We start from the raw sequence: 22,476 nt of genomic DNA, 5'->3' as shown, positions 1-22,476 counted from the left end.
ACGCTTGTGGTGTTTGTGTGTGCTCGTTATCTGTGTATTGTGTTGGTTGTGCAGTTGTGTGGTGTGTGCTGAGTGAATGTGTATGTGGGCCTAAAGTGTATAGGTGCTATATTAGTGTATTGTCCTGCTCTCTGTATCTCTATATATAGTATTAATGCAAAGCGGTGTGTGGTGGTATGTTATATAGTACAGTGAGTAGGTGTGTCTGGTGTGTATATGTGTGTCAGGTGTGTGGCATTCAAACTGTCCAATGTGATGTTATGTTCTGACAGTAGTGCATACTGAGTGCGGTGGTTCAGACTGCCAGTGGTTTTCCGCCATGGAAGAACCACTGTGGTGATTTGTGGCTCATTATGTGGTGGGTGGAATTGTGTCGGGCTGGAGGTGTTGGTGGAACCATCTCTTTCCTGCTCTCCTGTATCCTGTTTCAGAATTTTGGCAGCACTTTGGTGGTCTACACTGTGTGACTCAATATGGCAGTCGGTTTACCACCAACATGGCGGTCTTTTGGCTGCCGCCACCGCTGCGGTCTTGCCAAAAGACTGCCAAACTTGTAATGAGGCCCGGTGGGTGTAAAACGGATTTCTCAGTAGAACTTTGGCCACTCCAGCAACAAAAATTACATTCTTTACACAAACATTTCAAAATGTACCCAAGGCACAGAAAAGAAACTCTGTGTAAGGCTGTGGACATCCAGACATTGTCAGATATTTTGACCAGATGCAATGTTTGAACGCTTGAGTTTTTATATTATCTTGCTGAATGTTTGTCCAGGTTCGAATACATTCTTCACTTATCTTAATGGGCGGTTCAAATCTAGATAAACAACACATGTAAACAGATGTGAATATCCCAAAAATGTGAGTCTGCAGACAAGGAATCTTCAGATAGAGCGCTGAAGTGCATGCCCTCTGGACCTTTTCAGGCATTGTTGTGAAAATAACTTATTTAACAACTTTTTTTATATCTTTATAACTGTAAAGCTTCTTTCTTTCATTATAAACATACAGTGCCCTTTGGACCTCCCCTTCTCTCCTTCTACTTTGGTGAAATATTTTCAATCTTCAATATTTCTATATTTTCTGTTTTTTGTACAGTAGGATGAAACCCTTTGGACCATATTTATTAGTATAAACCCACAAAAATAACAAACAAATTGGCAGTTGGGTAATGCTTTTGTAAAAGAAAAATAGATGTAAGGCATGGAAGAAATTGTATTTAGATAGAAAATCTGGAAAAAATAAAATACAGATGAGCAGCACCATGGATGAGAAAAGCAATCACAAATGAAACTCAAGAGGTGAAAAAATATGATAGACATTCCTTGCAATTAAATAATCATTAAGGAAACTGGAAAAAGATCAGGTCAAAAGGAAACCACAAAAAGATCTGTTCAGAAGCCTCCCATTTGTCTGAAATAAATTCTATTGAAGCATATAGACATATCAATGGATTTAAGTGTTATTCAAATAGAGAACATTCAGTGGTACGAAGGAAAAGTAGAAGAAATAATTCTAAGTTATGAAGGTCAAAGACAATAGTTTTGGAGCAGAGGGCAGGGTTTGGGGATAATATTATCATGTGCAGCATGATGCTCCTTTTTCTAACATGGTAGCTGAAAGTGTGAGACAAAACCAAAACACTCAAGAAGCAAAGACTCTTTACTACTTGCTGACACGCTCACAGAGGTCTTCTTCCTGACTCGGGTTCAGAAATCACAAGCGCGCTGGTGAGACACCGTACCCTATTGCACCATCAAAAGACTGCTGGATCTTTGGACTTAGTGAGGAGTATAGTAGTCGGATTCATTTAACATAGATAAATAACATACAAACTGTAAATAATTCTAAATACAATGAACAATTTAAACACTAAATCAAACTACAAACCAAATGAAGTTTCAAAGCTTTATTACAATCCCAAAATCAATGTAACACATATGGTGCACAAAATTAGGTTATAAACATACATGAAAACCATATGCTGACCAAAATGTCTGAAGAGATTTAGCCTGCTAAACATCAATAATGTTAGACACTCCAAAAGGATAACATAAATTAGCAAAACCACAACATGTACATTAACTTCATATTTCTTAGAAGATGATGGTGACATAGGTAAATCATCAATATACAGTCTTAACAGTCATTTACACAGCTGGACCATTCTTATCTCTCACACAAATTTGGACTTGCATGTGTAGGAACTGGCTGACACATGTGGGCAAAGGCAAAAATAGAAAGACAAAAATAATTTGGAAGAATTATCTAACTAGGGGAACTCTCTATAACAATATGCTGGTATAATTATCTAAGCTGAAAAGGAATCAAGAAACCACATTTAATTATGCATTTCCTCATGGGACAGCAGATAGGATAGTTCATCAGATGACCGTTCACCTCACTGCATCAGGAGACAGCAGCATCAGGACAGTGTAGAACACCGGCTGCACATACAACTGGTAAGCAGTTCAGAATTGATTGGGCATATTAGTACTGAACAGCATAAGCAAATGGGGCAATTAGGACTAAGAGGAAACTCCTTAGAAGACCAGGACAGAAGGACAGAAGATGACAGCAGTTAACTCTCTCAAGGTAGTAGACAGACTCTTGCAAAGTTGCTAAGTCTCTCACTAATTAGAAATATCCATGGGCTTCTTGATTGGTCCTCCAGGTGGGCTCATCTTACGCACAAGATTTGTCATCCCATGATAGCCAGTGAAACCATCAAGTTTGCAACTACTCCGGATTTTCTCACAGAAAGTGTGCTGTCAATTCAAAGATTTCATATAGTTCTGATATAATATTACCATTTCCAGTTAACCACGACATCAGGATCTTCTCTCACAGTTCAGCGGATGGGCTAAGCATTTCTCATATGAGAATCATAAGTTTCCAGTCTTGTTCGACAGCTAGAACAAATATTGCTACATAATTAACACTAAAATATGTTCTTTGCCTTCAATACAATAGGACATTCAACGACACATCAGCAACCTAGGAAAAATGTTCAAGTCAGAAGGAACAGAATAAGCAAGTAATTGCCCTCTACTGCTGCAAGAATGAAACTTCAGGCCTAGTTTAGTTAAGAAAGCCTAAATGCACATTAATACACTTAATAGACATACATCCTATTGTGCACCTTACAATTGAATCATATGTGCAAAGCAAATTATTACTGCAAAGATTATTTACGGCATGTTAGAACACAACTTAAACGTGCATTTACTTTTCTGCACACATGTAACTCCTGTTAATAAATTCATTTAATTCAATGTGTGTATAATTAATTAATGATCATTTAATACTTCAATTCTAATATTCACCTAACAAAAAAAACACAAACACTCTTAGAATTAATTCATGTCAGTAACTTACTAAAATATTAATGCACAATGTCTTCATGTTAAATGTGATGTCAAAATTCGACTGCCGACCAAAATGTCCACCATATTTCAAACGTGCACATTTTATATTTCTAAGTTAATTTCTCTGCTAGACTTTTAAATTAAGGTTTGTAAGTCACTGTATGCTAATTCCATGCCACCAATGTATTAGTAAATTTTTAACTCTGTCATACTCTTCTCCAGGTTCTTTTGTTTATTTGTATTATATTGAAATGTATTTATAATTTACCATCTTGAACAGAAATACTCTACAGAGGAAGGTCAGTATAGTGGTGGTTGGAATGATACACGCACAAGATGATACAGCACTTAAACTATGCATTACACCTTTTTCTCATTCCAGGTGTGTCACGTCATGAAATACACTTCTTGAACACAATTTTCTTTCAGACAGCAAAACCTTAACTCCATGCTAAAAGGACCTTCATCCAATTTCCCAGAATCTCTCTCTTTAAAACCCACTTTCTAGCGGCAATTGCCCCAGCTAAAATGTTAGGGGAGGTATTAACTCTTTTATTTTCTGATTCATATCTATTGATCTTTCTAAAGGAACTCATTCTATACCTTCTTGGGAGTTGTGATGTGAATGTCCCATTGTTCACAGAAGATATTACACCTTCTATGGGTATTATGAAGGCAGCATAATGGGAATATCCTGTTCACCATCTTAACCGGGAAAGGCAATCAGGATATATATGGATGTGACTTTGTTTTTAGGAAACTGAAGCATCATTTGTTTGTGTACTTTCACACTGGCCAAATGAATATAAGGCCTCTCCCCTCCGTAGCTTTCTTCAGCCGATTGCTCACACAAAATATCCTTCTGGTGTATGACCAACAACACTTATGTTTACCTAAGGTCCTTCTGTGCAGCAAGAGAAATCACAATCTCCTGGACAGATGCTGGTGGAGGTCAATCACATATATTTGACTGGCTGATATAAGGACAATCCTTCACATGTTCATGACTTGCTACATTTGAGGGTGGTGACACTGAGTTTGAATGTTTTAACAGAACCATTTTTAATTCAATTTGCAGATAATACATGTTGATATCTAATCAGTGAATTTAGCCTCCCTGTCAGTGTAACCCTTTATCACTGCTCGGTACAGTATCACTAATAAAGGCAAGGATGTAGGAATAAGTTAGGTGAGTTTCCTTGTCCTTGCTCCATCCTCCCCCTTTTAAGTAGTTCTGCGTGCTTTCCCTGCTGTAGGTACTGCTTGATCATTTCCAAAGGAAAGTATTCGGAGATGGAGGACAAAGTGCCCTAGAGACGCAGAGGCCACCAATTGATAATGGGAGAGACAGTGAGCTGTAGAAACAACAGGATGTTGAGAAGGACCAGTCACATAAGTAGGAGAAAAGCCATGAGTGGCTGTGTCAGTGATACCCAAGTGTGACATAGACGTATATTCACATTTATTGTAGGTTATAGATGAAGCAGTTAGAATTAACGCATGAAAAGATGGCAGTTTTAGTGGATGGTTACAAACTTGTCTCTGTGCAGGGTTTTACTACTATTCTAAATGCAAATCAATATGTGATTATAGTTGTGCCATACTGTTCAAGCCAATTAAAGATTGTTCTGGAGAGAGGAGATGGCCTAATGGCAAGAGCTACCTACTTTGGAACTGGAGAACCAGGTTCGAATCCCAGCCTAAGATCAACATCCTGTGATGTTGGTAAAGCAACTTGGGGCCTGATTTAGAATTTGGCGGATGGATTACTCCATCACAAACATGACTGATATCCTGTTCGCCATATTACAATTTCCAGAGGATATAATAATACGCCGAGCAGGATATCTGTCACGTTTGTGATGGAGTAACCCCACTCGCCAAACTCTAAATTACGTCCTTAATCTCTTCATGTTAAACAAAACTATTTAATGCAATCTGATGCTCATGTATATAACTCTGTGTTCCTTGGCAAAAAATCACACTATATAAAAGTGCAAAAAGTAAATGCTAGAAATGAGGTCTCTAGTTAGCAGTCAATTTACACCCTGTCCAAGTAGAGACCTTCACTCTAATCAGGTTATGGGAGTCACACTCCTAAGTTAAGCCCTGTTCACCCTCTAGGCAGGTTGGCACGAGCAGTCAGGCTTACCTCAGAGGCAATGCATTAAGTATTTGTACCCACACACACTAACACATTGAAAACAGTACAAATGGACACTACACCAGTTTAGAAAAATAGCTAATATTTATCTAAGTAAAACAAGATCAAAACAAAAAACAAAATCCAACATACACAAGCAAAGATATGAATTTTAAAAGATTAAATCCCAATAAAGTGCTTAGAAACACACTAGTTCCAACTGGTGCTATGACGGCGTTGTGATAGAGTCGATCCCAACAGTTTAACGTCACCCGCCAGGGAGTGCGTGCCAGTCATGGAGTCGCACGGACCTCAGGTACAGTACCTTAGAAACAAGGTGGAGTCAAAGACGTGGTGCACAGTCGTGGAGGTGAGGCGTCGCTGGAGCTGATGCAGCGTCAGTTCTGTACTGCTACGCAGGAAGTGAGGTGTTGGTTCCTTACTGCTACGCAAGGAAGAAGAGACGTTGGTTCCTTATGAAGGAAGCAGAGGTGAAGTGGCATCAGCAGCGAGGCATTGGTTCCTTATCATTCAGTGGAATCAATGTATCCAGCAGGACAAGACACAATGGTGCAGCCTCGTGGGGTTGCGGTCACACCACAGGGTCACAGGCACCACAGCAGAGTCGGGTGTCATGGACGTCAGTGTCACAGCACTCGGGACTCACAATTGCTGCAGGACTTTAGAAGTGCTGCGGCGGCTTTGGGTCTGCGGTGTTGGTCGCAGTTGTCGCACCTGAGCAGGGACCATGACTTTGGGTGGAGGCAGTGGTGCGGAGTCGTACAGCGGCACCGGTTCTGGAGTCGTCAGAAGCCGATGTGCCTGTCTCTTCTTGTCCTATGCCAGACTTTACTTTCAAGTGCCAAGTAACTGGAGTGGGCACATCTTAGCAAGTCACTGTCCTCAGCAAGAGAACCCAAGGGCTGGCAGGTGAAATCTTTGATGTCCCTGAGACTTCTTTACAGGAGGTAAGCTCAGTCCAAGCCATTTAGAAACTTCACAAGCAGGATACACAGCAAAGTCCAGTCTTTGTCCTCTCCAAAACAGAATCAGCAACTGCAGGTCAACCCAGCAAAGCATGCACAGCAAAGGGGAAGCACTCCTCCTCACAGCTCATCTCCTTGGCAGAGTCTCCTCTTGATCCACAAGAGTTCTAAAAGTCTGGGGTTTGGGGTCCAATTTTTATACTCATTTCTGCCTTTGAAGTACACAAACGTCAAAGGAAAGTCTTTAAAGAGCACAAGACCCTGCCTTTCCTGCCCTGGTCCCAGACACAATCTAGGGGTTGGAGACTTGACAAGCACAGCCCTATTCAGGTGCAGTTGGCAGCTCCTCCTACCACTCTAGCCTAGGAAGACCAGTCAGGATATGTAGGGCACACCTCAGCTCCCTTTGCGTGACTGTCTAGAGTGAATTCACAACCAGCCCAACTGTCATCCTGACCCAAATGTGTGTTCCACAGCCAGGCAGAGGCACAGAATGGTTAGGCAAGAAAATGCCCACTTTCTAAAAGTGGCATTTTCAAACCCACAAGTTAAAAACCACCTTCCCTAAAAGATGTATTTATAAATTGTGAGTTCATAGACTCCAAATCTCTGGCCCTCATTACGAGCCTGGCGGTCTGTGACCGCCAGGCTCGCGGTTGGCGGGAGCACCGCCGACAGCCTGGCGGTGCCCCTTAGGGCATTCTGACCGCGGCGCTTTGGCCGCGGTCAGTGCAGGAAAACCGGCGGTCTCCCGCCGGTTTTCCGCTGCCCGTCAGAATCCTCCAAGGCGGCGCAGCATGCTGCGCCGCCTTGGGGATTCTGACACCCCCTACCGCCATCCTGTTCCTGGCGGTTCGCCCGCCAGGAACAGGATGGCGGTAGGGGGTGTCGCGGGGCCCCTGGGGGCCCCTGCAGTGCCCATGCCAAAGGCATGGGCACTGCAGGGGCCCCCGTAAGAGGGCCCCGCTTGTATTTCACTGTCTGCATAGCAGACAGTGAAATACGCGACGGGTGCAGTAGCACCCGTCGCACCTTCCCACTCCGCCGGCTCGATTCCGAGCCGGCGTCCTCGTGGGAAGGTTGTTTCCCGCTGGGCTGGCGGGCGGCCTTAAGGCGGCCGCCCGCCTGCCCAGCGGGAAACTCAGAATGCCGCCGCGGTCTTCAGACCGCGGTGCGGTATTCCTGCGGCGCAACTTTGGCGGGCGGCCTCCGCCGCCCGTCAAAGTTGTAATGAGGGCCTCTATCTGCTCCCAATGTGAAATCACTCTCAAGAGATATTTCAAGGCAAGGCCCATGTTAACCTAAAGGAGAGATAGGCCTTGCAATAGTGAAAAACAAACTGGCAGTATTTCACTACCAAGACATGTAAAACATACCAGTACATGTCCTACCTTTTAAGAAAACACTGCACTCTGCCCATGGGGCTACCTGGGACCTATCTTAGGGGTACCTTCCATGTACTAAAAGGGAAGGTTTTGGCCTGGCAAGTGGGTACAGTTGCCAGGTCGACATGGCAGTTTAAAACTGAACACACAGACACTGCAATGGCAGGTCTGAGACAGGGCTACTCATGTTTGTGACACAAACAGTGCTGCAGGCCCACTAGTAGCATTTGATTTACAGGCCCTGGACACACATGGTGTTCTATACTAGAAATTTACTAGTAAATCAAATATGTCAATCATGGGTAACCAATCACAATTTACAAAGGGAGCACTTGCACTTTAGCACTGATCAGCAGTGGTAAAGTGCCCAGAGTACCAAAACCAGCAAAACTAAATCCACCACACAGTCAAAAATACAGGAGGCGAAGGCAAAAGGACAGGGCAAACCATGCCAAGGATGCCAGGTCTAACACTTGCCCCACCCATTCAGGTGAGAGTGGGGACAACCACCCAACCTCATGGGAGTTTTCATCACTATGGTAGAAAAATCTGGACAGACCATCAGCATTTCATTGGTGTGTTCTGTACCAGAGCAGTGTTCCACCATAAAGTACATTTCCTGCACGGAGATGGACCACCTCAAAAGTTGTGGTTTCTCACCCCTCATCTGCATCAAGCATCTGAGGGGCCTGTGGTATGCCTGAACCCAGAACTGAGTCCTAAACAAGTAGGGTCTTAGCTCCATCAGCATCCAGACAACAGCAAAAGCTTCTCTCTTAATTGCGCTCCACCTCTGTTCCCTGGGAGTAACTTCCTGGGAATGAAGGCTACAGGCTGGTCTAGGCCCTCTTCATTTAGCTGTGCTAGAACTGCACCACCACCAAGCTCTGAAGCATCGGTCTGCACAGCAAATTCCTTGGTGAAGTTGGGTGCCTTCAGCACGGGTGCCATGCACATGGCTGCCCTCAGGGTTATTGATTGCAATAACCAACACAGTATACAAACAAAGGCATCAAAAATACCATCACAAGCATAAATAATATTCAAGACATTATCACTATGTGAACCCTGTTTGACCAGAGCAGGCGTATGTAGTCTTGAGACCTTCTTAGCAAAAACCCAGCTACGTTGGCAGTATGATTCCGTTGGGCACAGTAAGTAAATATGACATTAGAGCAGTGGTCTTCAAACTTTTTAATGCTGCGGCCCCCTAGTTGCTAAAATAAAAATCATTGGGCCCCCCTCAGAATTTTTCACAATAATTTTATAAAGATGGCAATGTTCAAATATGTCTAGATTTATTTAAACATTGCAGTTCAGTACTGTTACCTTTTTAAAAATGCATTAACATGCTTCTGCTTAAAACAAATGCCTGTTATCTGTATAATGCTGCTTTTGGCCAGAGTCTGACACACCCCCTAGGATCACTTGAGGCCCCCCTAGGGGGGCCCTCCCCCCAGTTTAAAGACCTCTGCATTAGAGGACCCCATATATTCTGTGGCCTTGAGAATTGTGGAAGTTCTTGCGCATACAGTTCTAGCTGCTCCTTACAGTAGGTAAAGTCGTTTTGCCAGTTGTCAAAAGCAGGTGCTCCTTTTTGCCAGTAATAGAGCCATTGCTGTAAATCTGCAGTTAGAAGGCTGCAATGGCTTTACCAGCCTTAGTAGACACATTTGGGAAGTGCATACCCACCTTCTCCGTCACGATCGCCGTCAAAGCCTGCATCACCTGCGTCCAGAACTCGTACATTCACTCACAAGTCCAGGCTAAATGTAGGAAGCCGGCTTCAATGCCACCACATCTGGCACATCTTGAGTCTGCCTTAAGCCCATAGTTATAAAACTCAAGTGGGGTGTAGTATACTTGTGTCAACATCAGGGCAGTGCGCGCTCTATGGGCGACTAAAATGCAAAAACCCACCCTTTATGTGAGAGCATAATTCATGCACTGTGTTTATATGCAGTATGTTAACCTTTTGCATTGCAGACTTTAACCTTTAAAAACACTATTAATAATGTTTGCAATAACTGTTCTTTTGCAAGGTATTGCTGCAGACTTACTGAGTGTGTTAGGGTGTGGTCTCTTTCTAGGACCTTCCAGAAACTTTCTCTGCAGCATGAATGGGTGTGGTTGTGGGCTGGGCCAGACTCTATATAAGGGAGCCAGCCCAGCTCCACGTGTTCACTATTCAGAGGTCCCGGTGCAGAGCAGCAGCAACTTCCTGAGCTCCTGTTCCGGAGGCCTACTTTGACCTTCCAGGTCTTGCCCTTCATTGTATTGGTGATCCTTGAACAGGGCGGTAAGACGGAGGTCGGGCTGGGCCCCCAACCCCGTTTTCAAAGGCATTCGAGTTTTTGGGCCTAGCTTTCATGTTGAAAGATTTTCCTTGTGCGTGTGAATGTGCTCGTGGTTTCTGGCATTTACATGTTGATATTTGAATCAGCAAGACTCACGATTCATTCTTGGCATTTGACTTTTGAGATTCGGATCGGCAACAGTGTGCGCGACCATTTCTTGACATTTGCATATTGGCTTTCGAATCGGCAAGACGCGCGATTCATTCCTGGCATTAAACTCTTGTTATTCAGTGTGCGCTACCATTTCTTGGCATTTGCATGGTGGCATTCGAATCGGCAAGACACACGATTCATTCCTGGCATTAAACTCTTGTTATTCAGTGTGCGCTACCATTTCTTGGCATTTGCATGGTGGCATTCGAATCGGCAAAACGCACAATTCATTCCTGGCATTAAACTCTTGCTATTCTGTGTGCGCTAACATTTCTTGGCATTTGCATAGTGGCATTTGAATCGGCAAGATGCGCGATTCATTCCTTGCATTTAACTCTTGATACTCATTGTGCGCTACCATTTCTTGGCATTTGCATGGTGGCATTCGAATCGGCAAGACGCAAGATTCATTCCTCGCATTTATCTCTTGATACTCATTGTGCGCGATCATTTAATGGCATTTGCATATTCTTGTTGGGATCGGCAGTGTGCGTGATTCATTCCCGCATTTAAACCTTGATGTTAAGATCACTTACAGAGTGCGCAATCATTTCATGGCAATTAAAACTTTGATGTGTAGTGTTTCCTAAAGTGCACACAATTATCCAGGGCCTTTGAATTTTGGGCAAAGGTCCTAAATTCTAGAGGTTAAATTATATGTGCATATTAAGTCCTTAGTACAATTCATATTGTTTTCCAGGGAATGTTTTCAGATTACCTTTTGTCCTCATGTAATGATGCAATGTTGGTTCTGAAACATTATTCTAGAAGGTTCTTGTATTCCTAGACAGTATGTGATATTTCATGAAAAAGTTCATATGAAACATTGTATTAACAATTCATGATTCCTTTCCAGGTACCCAGACTTCTTGAGGTCTAGTTATAGTCCTTTCTTAAGTTATCCACGGTTCCAGTATGACAGCGCTTAGAATCATAGTCTTGTGAAAATCAATGTGATAATATCTTGATATTGTGTTGTTTAACCTTTTGCTTCCTACAAGTCTCCTTCCCAGCTGTTCCCTTCCTAACCCCTTTTCCCCCACTTGGACCCTCTCAGGCTCTGTGATATTTCTATCAGAGTTTTGGAGCTGTCTAGTGGTGGACATGTTGGGAACGTACGCAGGCCCGAGGATCTGGTGTCCCTGATAACTTGGTGCAGATACTTAAAATGTTTTATTCTTAAATTGCAATTAGCAGTGAGTCGACCTGTCTGTGCACAGCAATATTCCCACTCTTCCATTGTGAGTGTGCCCCCAGTGCTGCATTCCACTTTTCCAGTGCCGAGTGAGAGATTTGTGGGTTTTCTACCTGTGATGCATTATATAATTTAGTGATGAGATTCCTATGTACGCTACCTTTAAGTAATGTCTATAGTGGCCCCACAGCGGGCGGTTCATTGGGGAACTGGGGATATAAGACACTGATAGATTTCTTAAGCCTATGATATATGAATATCAATAGTGATGTTGGGCGCAAGTGTTGAAATGCCTCCTCTGCACTAACAAACGTGCCATTTGGGTAAAGAGTCCCCATAGTGTGGAGATTCATTGACACCAGTATAGAAAGTGTCTTTGGTCCCTGAGTGATGGTAAGGGATGGGTGATGTGATAGCGGGAGCGCAGGTGCATATATAGGAGCCTTGTTTGCCCACTCTCTAAGTGCGTGCAATGCCCTTGTGATGCTTTTATCATGTTAATTTCCTGGTGTGGTACACCTCTATTCTCATAAGATAGTAGGGCCGTAAGTAGCAGGGGGTGCTTCTATTGCTTCTATTGCTATGTGAGGCTTATCTGCTGAAAATTCCATGGCTAAATTATTTAAAGATTTTTTTTACAGAGCTGGGCCATTCTGAGTAATATTCCACCCTGGTAAAACTGGAAACAATTTCCAGGAAAGAACTGAAAAATATTTGTCTTACTCATCTGCCCGATTTAAGATGGGCCACTGAGGCAAAGAAACCCAGCGTAATGAGGAATTTCATGTGCAACAAACAGATGGCATGGAACCATATTTGAGTAATGTACTGAATCCAAGGCATCGGTTTGTCCTTACGCGCCTAAGATTAGAGATTTTCCATCATGTTGTTAGCTTCCCGTGTATTAATGATTGGACCCCTGTCTTGGTAAAATGTCCCTGTGATTAAGTGTCTGAGCAAAGTACAATACACATTCTCTTTTTTTGTAAATTCTCTGCAGACTTAAGGAAAGCGTTTGTGATTCCATTTTTTAAATCAATGCATTTTAAACAATGTCGCCCTGCTTTTAATTACCTCATGTCCTTACCATCAATTATGATTTGCAATGGAATAGCTTTATTTTATTATGTGCAGTGATGAAGGCTAGACCACATTATCAACTTACCTAGATAGGGTTTTTTTATTCATATAAATTTTAAATGTATTTTATTAACGACAATAGTTTTTGTTTTAAAACATATTCTTATACTGATTTTTTCTGTCATGTTTTTGAACTGTGGCTTTTATGTGAAGTTATTTAACTCCTTGTAACGTAATCTCGCTACACAGCCCTTTTAGGTACGGTCTGACTTACTTGTGTTTTTATATTATTTTAAATATTGAGTTAACATGAATTATCTGCTTTTATGATTGTTATATCCAATTGAATAAAGTGTTTTTGATGATGATGATGATGTGAGGCATACATTTGGACAGGAAGTACCAGTAATGTGCAAATTGTGCCTGTACACATAGATAATACAAATAGAAGTCAGGAGTGCTGAATCCGCCCTGTGTATATGGTTCTGTAAGCATGCCTCAGCCAATGCGTGGCTGCGTGCTCGCCCGGTCAGTGTCACCAGGTAAGATTTAAGAGTGATAAATAAGGCTTCAGATAGCACAATGGGTATGTCACTAAACAGATATAGGAATTTCAGAAATATATGCATTTTTATAATTGCGATCCTGTCAGCAAGAGATATGGGAAGCCTCGACCATCGGGCGACTTGGGCTTCCAGTTCAGTGATGGGCATGCTATAGGTTTGCCGTATAACTACATACGGATCTCAGTGTATCCAGATGCCCAAATACTTAACATGCTGTTCCCTCCATTCCAGCGGGTATTTCAACATATAGGCCCCCATTATGACCCTGGCTGTCTACTGACCACCAGGGCCACGGTGACAGTTTCACTGCCAATAGGCTGGCAATCTCCGCTTCAGTCATGTACTCTCAGGCTTTATAGAGACCTGCATAAAAGTCGGCAAAGCATCAAAGAATAGATGGTGTATCATAGACTTTTTCCCCTTCTTTTGGTGTTATACTCACTACATGGTGTTGTGCTCATGTCTCTTTGATTTTTTTCACTAGACTGCGGCCTGGCCGGCCCACTCCCCCATATGCTCTAGTTACCCACCACCCTGAAAGGTGTTCTATCTATTATTTATGTAATTCATATTGTCACAGGCATTGTAATCTAACCTCTATGGCACTTAATCGGGATTGAATGGATTTTAAGATACCAGCTTGGAGACTGTTGGGTTTAGCTTGAGCACGTGTTCCACATTCGCACTGAATGTGGAACGCGGGGGGAAATCGGCATTCGGGAAGGCAGCGGTTATGGAGGTGGTCGAGGGGACGGATGAAGGAGTTGTCTTGCATAAACAATAAAGATTTATGTTCACTCACCTGGTCTCGTCCTCTCTTCAGTGGCGACGAGCGGGCGTGAACCAACGCGGGTACATGGTTTATGACAGCAGTAGTGTGCCAGAAAGTGTCGGGCAGTGCTGATCCGTGTGAGCAACTGAGCGGAGGCAAAAAAACTTGGAATTGTAAAGAGAGAAGCGGCGGATGAAGCACAATTCAGGAAAATAGGCACCGGAGGCATTTTTAAGTCATGGTGAGACGAGTGAAGCCTTCTGGAACAAAGAGTGAAAGGGAAGTAGGACTACAAAGCTGAAACTGCTCTACACGCATGTCTGGCGGCCATTTTGGCTGGTTGGGAAAGCATGTTTAAGTGCCCAACAATCATAGAAACAAGTTTTAAAGCAGAAATTGTGGCAGCCACCTTGGAAGTACAAAATACTAAAGAGAAGTGGAAGTAACATTTGAACTATTTTTTTTATAATTTGTTTTGAGAACAATATATATATATATATATATATACATATATATTATAAATAAGAAGAAAACAAGAAAAAAAAAAAAAGTATTTTTTTTAAATTTTACAATAACTTTAACAATGGATAGAATATTAGCCCCTGCACGATTTTTACATATGGCAGGAACGCCGCCTGTGGATTGGCAAACGTGGAAAGAGACATTTGAGGCTTACTTGTAGGCGATTGAAGATGATACGTTTACCGCTAAAAAGAAAAAGGCACTGTTGATTTATAATTTGGGTACTAAAGGAAGGAAAATCTTAAAGACATTGCCATTAGAAATGGTTAGAAGCTTAACTGTAGGCGAGGATGGCGCAGAGTCAACATCAACGGTAGATGAATATGCCTCTATAATTAGTACTTTGGACTAGAGATTTAATCCATGGAAGAATATTGTCCTTGAAAGACACAAGTTTCTCCAGCGTACACAGATTCCAGGAGAGTCAATTGATGATTTTGTGGCGGCACTGGCGACTACGTGTAACTACAGGGAGTTTAGAGATGAAATAATACGAGATCAGTTGATTGAGAGGACAAGTAACAAAAAGATTCAGGAAAAATTGTTAGCTTCAGAGGATCCAGATCTGGAAACAGCTTTAAAGTTGGCAAGAAGTATAGAACACTCACAGAACTGTATGCGTGAGATGAACGAAAGTAAAAAAATATCTGAGATTAGACATGTAAAAGGAAGGCAAGTAAATAAGTCGTCGGTAAAGAGTAACAAAGGAAGTGGTTGTGAAGAGCATGACCTTTTATCATCCAGAAGTAGGAATGCAAATAACGATATGTCTTGCTACAGGTGTGGAAGTAGAACGCACATGGGCAATTCAAAGAATTGTGCAGCTGTCAATCAAACATGTTACAAGTGCGGAAAGAAAGGGCATTTCGCGAGAGTATGTAAGGGTAATATGAACATGAAACATTCTGCACAGTCTGTTAAAATGATTGACGACACATGCGACACTTCAGATGAAGACTCGAATGAAATTCTTATGCTCTCGTCCAGAAATCGGAAAAACAATGATGTAGAAATATCTTCAATGGTAGCAGTACGGAAGAGGAATCCACCATCATGCATAGTTTCGGTGAACAATATGAATGTGAAATTTCTAGCTGATTCTGGTTCTCCTTTCACATTAATCAACATGGTGGATTTAAAAAAAATTGACAATATTATGATGCGGGACTCTCACATAAAAATCTTTGCGTATGGAGGAAAACACATTGAGGTGGTGGGAAAGTTTGAGGCGAATTTACGGTTTGCAGGCAAATGTGCTGCAGGAACTGTGTTTGTCGTAAAGGAGGGTGCAAACCTTTTGGGTTGGGAAGAACAAGGAGAGTTAGGTATCATTCTGGACCCGAATCACCCTTATATGGTATTGTCAAGACACGAGAATGTCCATCAAACATGTTTAGGACCAACCAAGGATTGGTTAGGTGAATATCCGGAGGTTTTTGCAGATAGTTTGGGAAAGCTCAAGGGATTCCAGCATCGAATAATTTTTAAACATGGTGCTACAGCTGTGGCTCACAAAGTACGCAAGGTGCCATTGGCACTACGGGCTGAGTTGAAGCATGAATTGGAAAGATTATGTTCGTTAGGCATAATTGAACCAATAGAGGGATCAGAATGGTTGTCACCTATAGTTTTAGTGCGCAAGGCATATAAATCGATTAGACTTTGTGTGGATTTGAGAGACTTAAATGCAAATATCTGGGTGGATCGTCAACCTCTACCCAACATCAATGAAATGTTGACAAATTTAAGGGGAGAAAAGTATTTTACATCACTTGAAATTTCTTTGGCGTCCCATCAAGTAGAGTTGTGCAAGGATTCAAGGCATTACATTTCGTTTGTAACTCCTGAAGGAGTGTACAGATATATTCGTATGCCATTTGGGTTGGCATCTGCACCTGCTGTATTTCAGCGGTTAATTAATACGTTGTTTCAAGGAATGGAGGGAGTTCAGTATTTTCAAGACGACATAGTAGTATTTGGGGACACAGTTGCTGTTCATGATGAACGTCTAAAGAGTGTGTTGGACATTATTAAATCAAGTGGAATGACTTTAAAGAAGGTCAAGTGCAAATTCATGCAAGAGGGTGTAGATTATTTGGGGCACCACGTATCCGAGAAGGGTGTGGAACCAAAGATGAGAATTTTGGATGCTATCCGGAATGCACCAAAACCAGTGGATAAAGAACAATTACGTTCATTTTTAGGTTTAGTGGAGTATTACGCAAAGTTTGTTCCCAATTTTTCAGATATAACTGCATGTTTACGCAATCTTTTAAAGAAGAGTGTCAAGTTTCAATGGAACCAAGAATGTGAAGAAAGATTTGAGTTGATAAAGAAGAGCATAGCTGATGCTCATCCCCTCAAAGCTTTTGACATTAATGATACATGCATTGTTGCTACTGATGCAAGCAACGTGGGTCTTGGTGCTGTACTTATGCAGAAGAAGAAGAATGCGAAGGAGGAAACCATTGCATTTGCTTCCAGGACTTTGAGAGGGGCAGAATACACATATTCTACAATTGAGAAGGAAGCCTTAGCCATGTGGTGGGGCGTCGAACATTTCAAAAGCTTTTTGTGGGGAAAGGAGTTTGTTCTAAGAACTGATCATAAACCACTAGTAGATTTGTTCAGCACCAAAAGTGGGGGTAGGGCCACACCTCGTATTGCAAAATGGAAATATAGACTTCAAGAATATAACTATAAATTGGAGTATATGCCGGAGTAAGGAATCGGGTGGCGGATTGCTTGTCTAGGTTACCCATGTCAGAGTGTGATGATAAAACTGATCCAGTGGATGATTTGGAAATTGTGTGTGCTGTCAATGCCATTGGTGAAGTTTCGAAAGGTGCATTATCTGAACAGGAGTGGTTGAGTGCGTGTTTGGATGATAAGGTGTTGCAAGAAGTAAAAAGTTATATTTGTAGAGGATGGCCTAATGCAAAGAATTTACAGGAAGATTTAATTCCTTACAAGAGAGTGGAGGAAGAATTGTCCATTGTTGGTGATATTGTGCGGAGAGGTAATTTATTAATAGTACCTGTCAGCCTGCGTATGAGAATTTTAGAGTTGGCACATGATGGTCATCTTGGAATACGTGCCATGAAGCGTAGGGTGAGAGAGGATTTTTGGTGGCCAGGGGTTGACAAAGCGATTGAGCATTATGTGCGCGATTGTTGTATGTGCGTGTTGAGTGACAAGTCGCAGGTAACTTATCCATCTCCGGTGGATCCCATCGAGGTGAAGAATGTACCTTGGTCAAAGTTAGCATTTGACATTTCTGGACCATTTGGGGTGATTGGAAGTGCACCCAAGTATGCTTTGGTGATGATGGATTACATGACTAAATGGCCAGAAGTAAAGTTTGTTGATAAATTTTTTTTCAAAGAAGTGTTCTTGACGGAGGGTTTCCCTGAAGTAATAGTCACAGATAAAGGGACACAATTGGTCTCCAAGGAGATGGCAACATTTCTAACAAGTTTGGGTATAAAGCATACCCTGACATCTTTGTACCATCCTCGCAGCAATGGTTTGGTGGAAAGATTTAACCGCGTGATAAAGGATAGTTTGCAATTGGCATTAGCCAATGGATTACCTTGGAAGGAATCTGTTGAAGACTTACTATGGGGGTACAGGACAACACCTCATGTTAGTACAGGAGTTTCCCCATTCACGTTGTTAAGAGGTAGGGTAGCTGGTACAAAATTAAATAAGGACTGGATGTTGAGGAAGGATGTTGACGTGGAGAGATTGGGTAAGGTTGTGGACGTGAGGTCTGCTGTGCAGGAAAAATATAAAACAAGGAAACAACAGGAATAAGGTCTTGTTGTTCGTCAGGGAGATTGGGTGAGAATTAAGAAACCTGGTTTTGTGCGAAAGGGTTTATCAAAGTTTTCGGCTCCTGCCAAGGTGGAGAAGGTTCTGGATCATGTGGTTGTGATAGAGAATGGGAAGAGATGGAATAAATCTTTTCTCTCCATTGTGCCGGAGTTAAAAAGGGAGTATGTTAGTGGAAGATTGGGAATGGAGGCAAGTGAAGACTGCTTGGAGGAAAGTGCGGAAAAAGGGGTATCAAGAAGAATGAGGTCGTGCCCCATGAAGTTCAAAGATTACGTTGTACATTAGGTAATTTAGTAAGTCGCATGTATGGTCTGGTTAATTAAGTTATTTTTCATTTTTTTTCTTCTGTTTATTGTGAAGGAAGGGGGGTGTGTTGGGTTTAGCTTGTGCACGCGTTCCACATTCGTACCGAATGTGGAACACAGTGAAAAAACGGCATTCGGGAAGGCGGCGGTTATGGAGGTGGTTGAGGGGACGGATGAAGGAGTTGTCTTGCATAAACAATAAAGATTTATGTTCACTCACCCGGTCTCGTCCTCTCTTCAGAGACCAATAGACTTTTGGATGCTTTCCACAAGGTTCCTGCACTTTCTACAGATCCCATGTTTTCATCAAAGTATTGTGTTATCACTTTATGCAGTCCACCTCTAAACGCAGGGTCTAGAAGCTCAGTGGGTTTAAGTCACCACTGAAACTGCAGCAGTGTATGTGTGGGAATAATTTCAGTAGTACTGGGAAGTGATTAGACAGGGTCCATAGCAAGTGTTTTTTTATCAGTCCCCCATGCCAACCAATAATCCAATCTGGACCACAACTTGTGGACTGTGGAGAAAAAGGTGCCCTACCTGTGGGTGGGGTGGCAAAGGTGCCAGACATCTATGAACCAATAGTCAGTCACACCGTCACACAGCATCTGAGCTGCATTCTTAACCTTCCAGTCCGCTGAGGTAGACCAGTCTAGTAACGGGTCCAGGTAAACATTAAGATCCCCATCCCATATGATCGCAGATGGCTGCAGGGTGTGCATTCTGCCCCATATGCAGGAATATAATTCAGGGTCATCTTTGTTGGGGCCATAGGTATTGACAATTGTGACAGCTGTCCCAGCTAGAGTACCCTGGGCAATGGCATATTGTCAGTTTCAAAGTGGGTTAGTGTGAAAGGAGCCCCTTTCTTGATCATCAGCAGCACCCCTAAATAGTATGACGAATAGGAGGAGGCTATTGGGATGCTAGCCCACTTACTGCTTATCTTCAACTTTGCTGAGGGAGCCAGATGTGTCCTCTACAGGACTGCAACTTGGATATGGTGCCTGTCTAAATAACCAAAGACCTGTCGTTTTTGGGGGGTTGTTGAGGCCTCACACATTCCAGGTCAATAATATATTATGCCCTGCAGTGAAGGCCATTATCAGTACTTCATCTTGCATTGCACCTTATCTTGCAACTTTGACAGCCATGCCAGTCCTGGTGGCTCGTGAGTTGTAATGAGTGTAAATATTGCTGCCAAACTATAAACCCCCCCCCCCCCCCCACTTCAGCATCCCACTTGTGCCAAAGCCTTTTCCTTGCCAGCAACATAGCACAGATTTAGAACTCACAAAAAATAACAAACTGATCAGTAGATCGAATACTGACCAAAAATAAATTTTTGGCATCTTATGGTGCATACCCTAGAACCTCCCAGAGAACGGATGGATGGCAAGGGTTGACATTTTGTCACTGACATTTGTTAGGCTAGATAATGAATAGTCAAGATAATTTAAGTACATCAACGGCTGTTAGAGCTCCAGGAGAATCTCCCGCTATGGGAGAACCTCTGCAGTTTGGGACAGCTGGGCGGAGCCAAAACACTGAGCACCCTGACTCCATCACCACATAGCGGGTGATAGAGGCTTCACCTGGGCAATCATCAACAAAGTCAATATGTGCAGTTAAACGCCTGTATTGCAGTTGTGTCCAAGTGGAAAATGGAACAATGACAGTTTCCATTGTTGTCTCCTGCTGAAATTGGAGACATCCTTATATTACTCATCCTGTTCATCATCCACAGGTTGTAGGGTCTTAGACAGTGAACCCCGTCTATCCTTGGTGATGGATTGCGCAAAGTCCATCGCTACTTTAGGTGAGGTGAACTATTTTAGTTTTCCATTATGGTGGACACGGAGGCGGGCTGGATATATGATGGCATAGCTGATGTTGGCTGCTCAAAACATTTTTTGATCTGGGAGAACTCCCGCCAGGCTGCCTGCACCGCAATAGTGAAATCTGTAAAAAAGGCAACTTCATTTCCTTGGTATTGCATAAGCTGTTTCTCTCTGGTGAGGGGAAATACGACATCCCAATCATGATAATTTAGGAGTTTGGCAATGATCTGCTGCACTGGAGTGCCTGGGATGGTTGTAATTGGTAAGGGTCTGTGTGCTCTCTCCACAATGAGAATTGAATGTAGTTGTACCATGCCAAACAGCTCACACAACATATCCTCCACATCGTTTCCCAGCCGACCTGTGTTAGTTGAATCATGAATTTCCATAATTTGTATATTCTTGCAGCACAATCGTGCTTCCAAGTCTTCATTTTTTGCCCATATTACTTTTGAGCACTTTCTCCATATTGAGACATTTGGTTTTGAGGGACTACACGTCATCGACCATGGTGGATATACGTTGTTCCGCAGCATTGAGTCGTACTGCATGTTTGTCAAGTTTGTCACCATGGTATCCATTCCTAGATTGAGGGTGTCAATTTTACTATCAATGGACTGCAATCTTTGCTGCATTGCCATTAGTGTAGCCTCTAAGGGCAGGGGCAGTTGAGCGGGCATATACTGCTCTGAATCAGATGTGGCATGTTGAGAAGGTCGAGCAGATTGCTGTGCCTCGAAAGTAATGCATGACTGGTGCTTGTCTGTTTTCCTCATATTGTAGGCATTTGCCTCCGTCCCCACATGTGAGCGCAATAGAGAAATAGAGGGTTCACTCACTAGTGCTGGCACTCCTCCCCAGGCGGTCAATTGATAGTGTTGTCCTGATGCGCATCCAGGCATTACATGAATCAGAGAGTCACTGGCATGCCCATCCAAGCACTAAAGAACTCCGATAGGAGATGTGACACCTTCCCCTGGCTCGCACCAGTCCCTCCCCGGATTCCAATTTTCAGAAGGATGGAGTGTCAATGCATAGTTTTAGCACTCCCATTCATACCGGGACCTCTACCCACATAAACATTTTCCAGGGGCCTTAATCTTGGCCGCTTATGGGTTACAGGCACTTTGCACCGAGGTAGGGTTGCATTAGTGAAGTCTCAGATTAGACCTTATCCCATGCTTAGTAGGCTCCCCTCCACAGCACATTTCCAGATCAGCATCATTTTATTACTTGCACGGTTCCTTTAAAGGAGATAATGTCCAGATTAAGGGTTGCTTCTTTTCCTGCGTGCACTGCTATTCACCACAGATTGCTGCAGAGAACCTCCTTGGCCCTTCTATCAATTCACAGTCCTCCAAGGTGGCCAGGGGGGATCTCAGATTTGGAGATGGTGAGACACACCGGGGAAGGAACACTCCTGGCTCTCTCTTGTACAGGGCAGCCCCCCTCAGGAGGCTGTCTCATGTGCAGCCACTCACTGCAAGCTTGTTCTGACACCATTCTCTGTGCCTTGCCAATAGGCTGCTAAATCTTGAGCCCTCTTGCCTCACCGGTATCATCGGAGGACACAGGCAACCCCAAACCTACCCCATCCCCGGTCCTAATCCCTCTGCCATCTGTCTTTAGACATTATCTGCCCAAGGAGGAATCCAATGATCTCTTGTGCTGGGGCCTTGGGTGCATCATTCAAACACTGCACTCCACTCCACATGGCCCGATTCAGCAGGGGTTGCCCTCTAGGCCTCTGCACCCATATCAGAGCACCATCAGCAGATTCACATCACTGCAAGCCTCACATGCGGCACCTCCCCAGTGCTGTCCGCAGAGCACTGCAGAGCTGTCCGCAGCACAAGCACCCTCTCAACACAGGGAGTCCAGCCTCCACCAAATCATCATTCCACGCACCTCCATCTCCAATCCTCCAAGCATGTCATGGTTTGCCTCCACCCAGTGTGATGCAATAG

Source organism: Pleurodeles waltl, chromosome 2_2 (assembly GCF_031143425.1).
Source record: "Pleurodeles waltl isolate 20211129_DDA chromosome 2_2, aPleWal1.hap1.20221129, whole genome shotgun sequence".
Lineage (NCBI taxonomy): Eukaryota > Metazoa > Chordata > Amphibia > Caudata > Salamandridae > Pleurodeles > Pleurodeles waltl.
The sequence above is the reverse complement of the archived record's forward strand: the minus strand, read 5'-3'. Positions refer to the sequence as shown.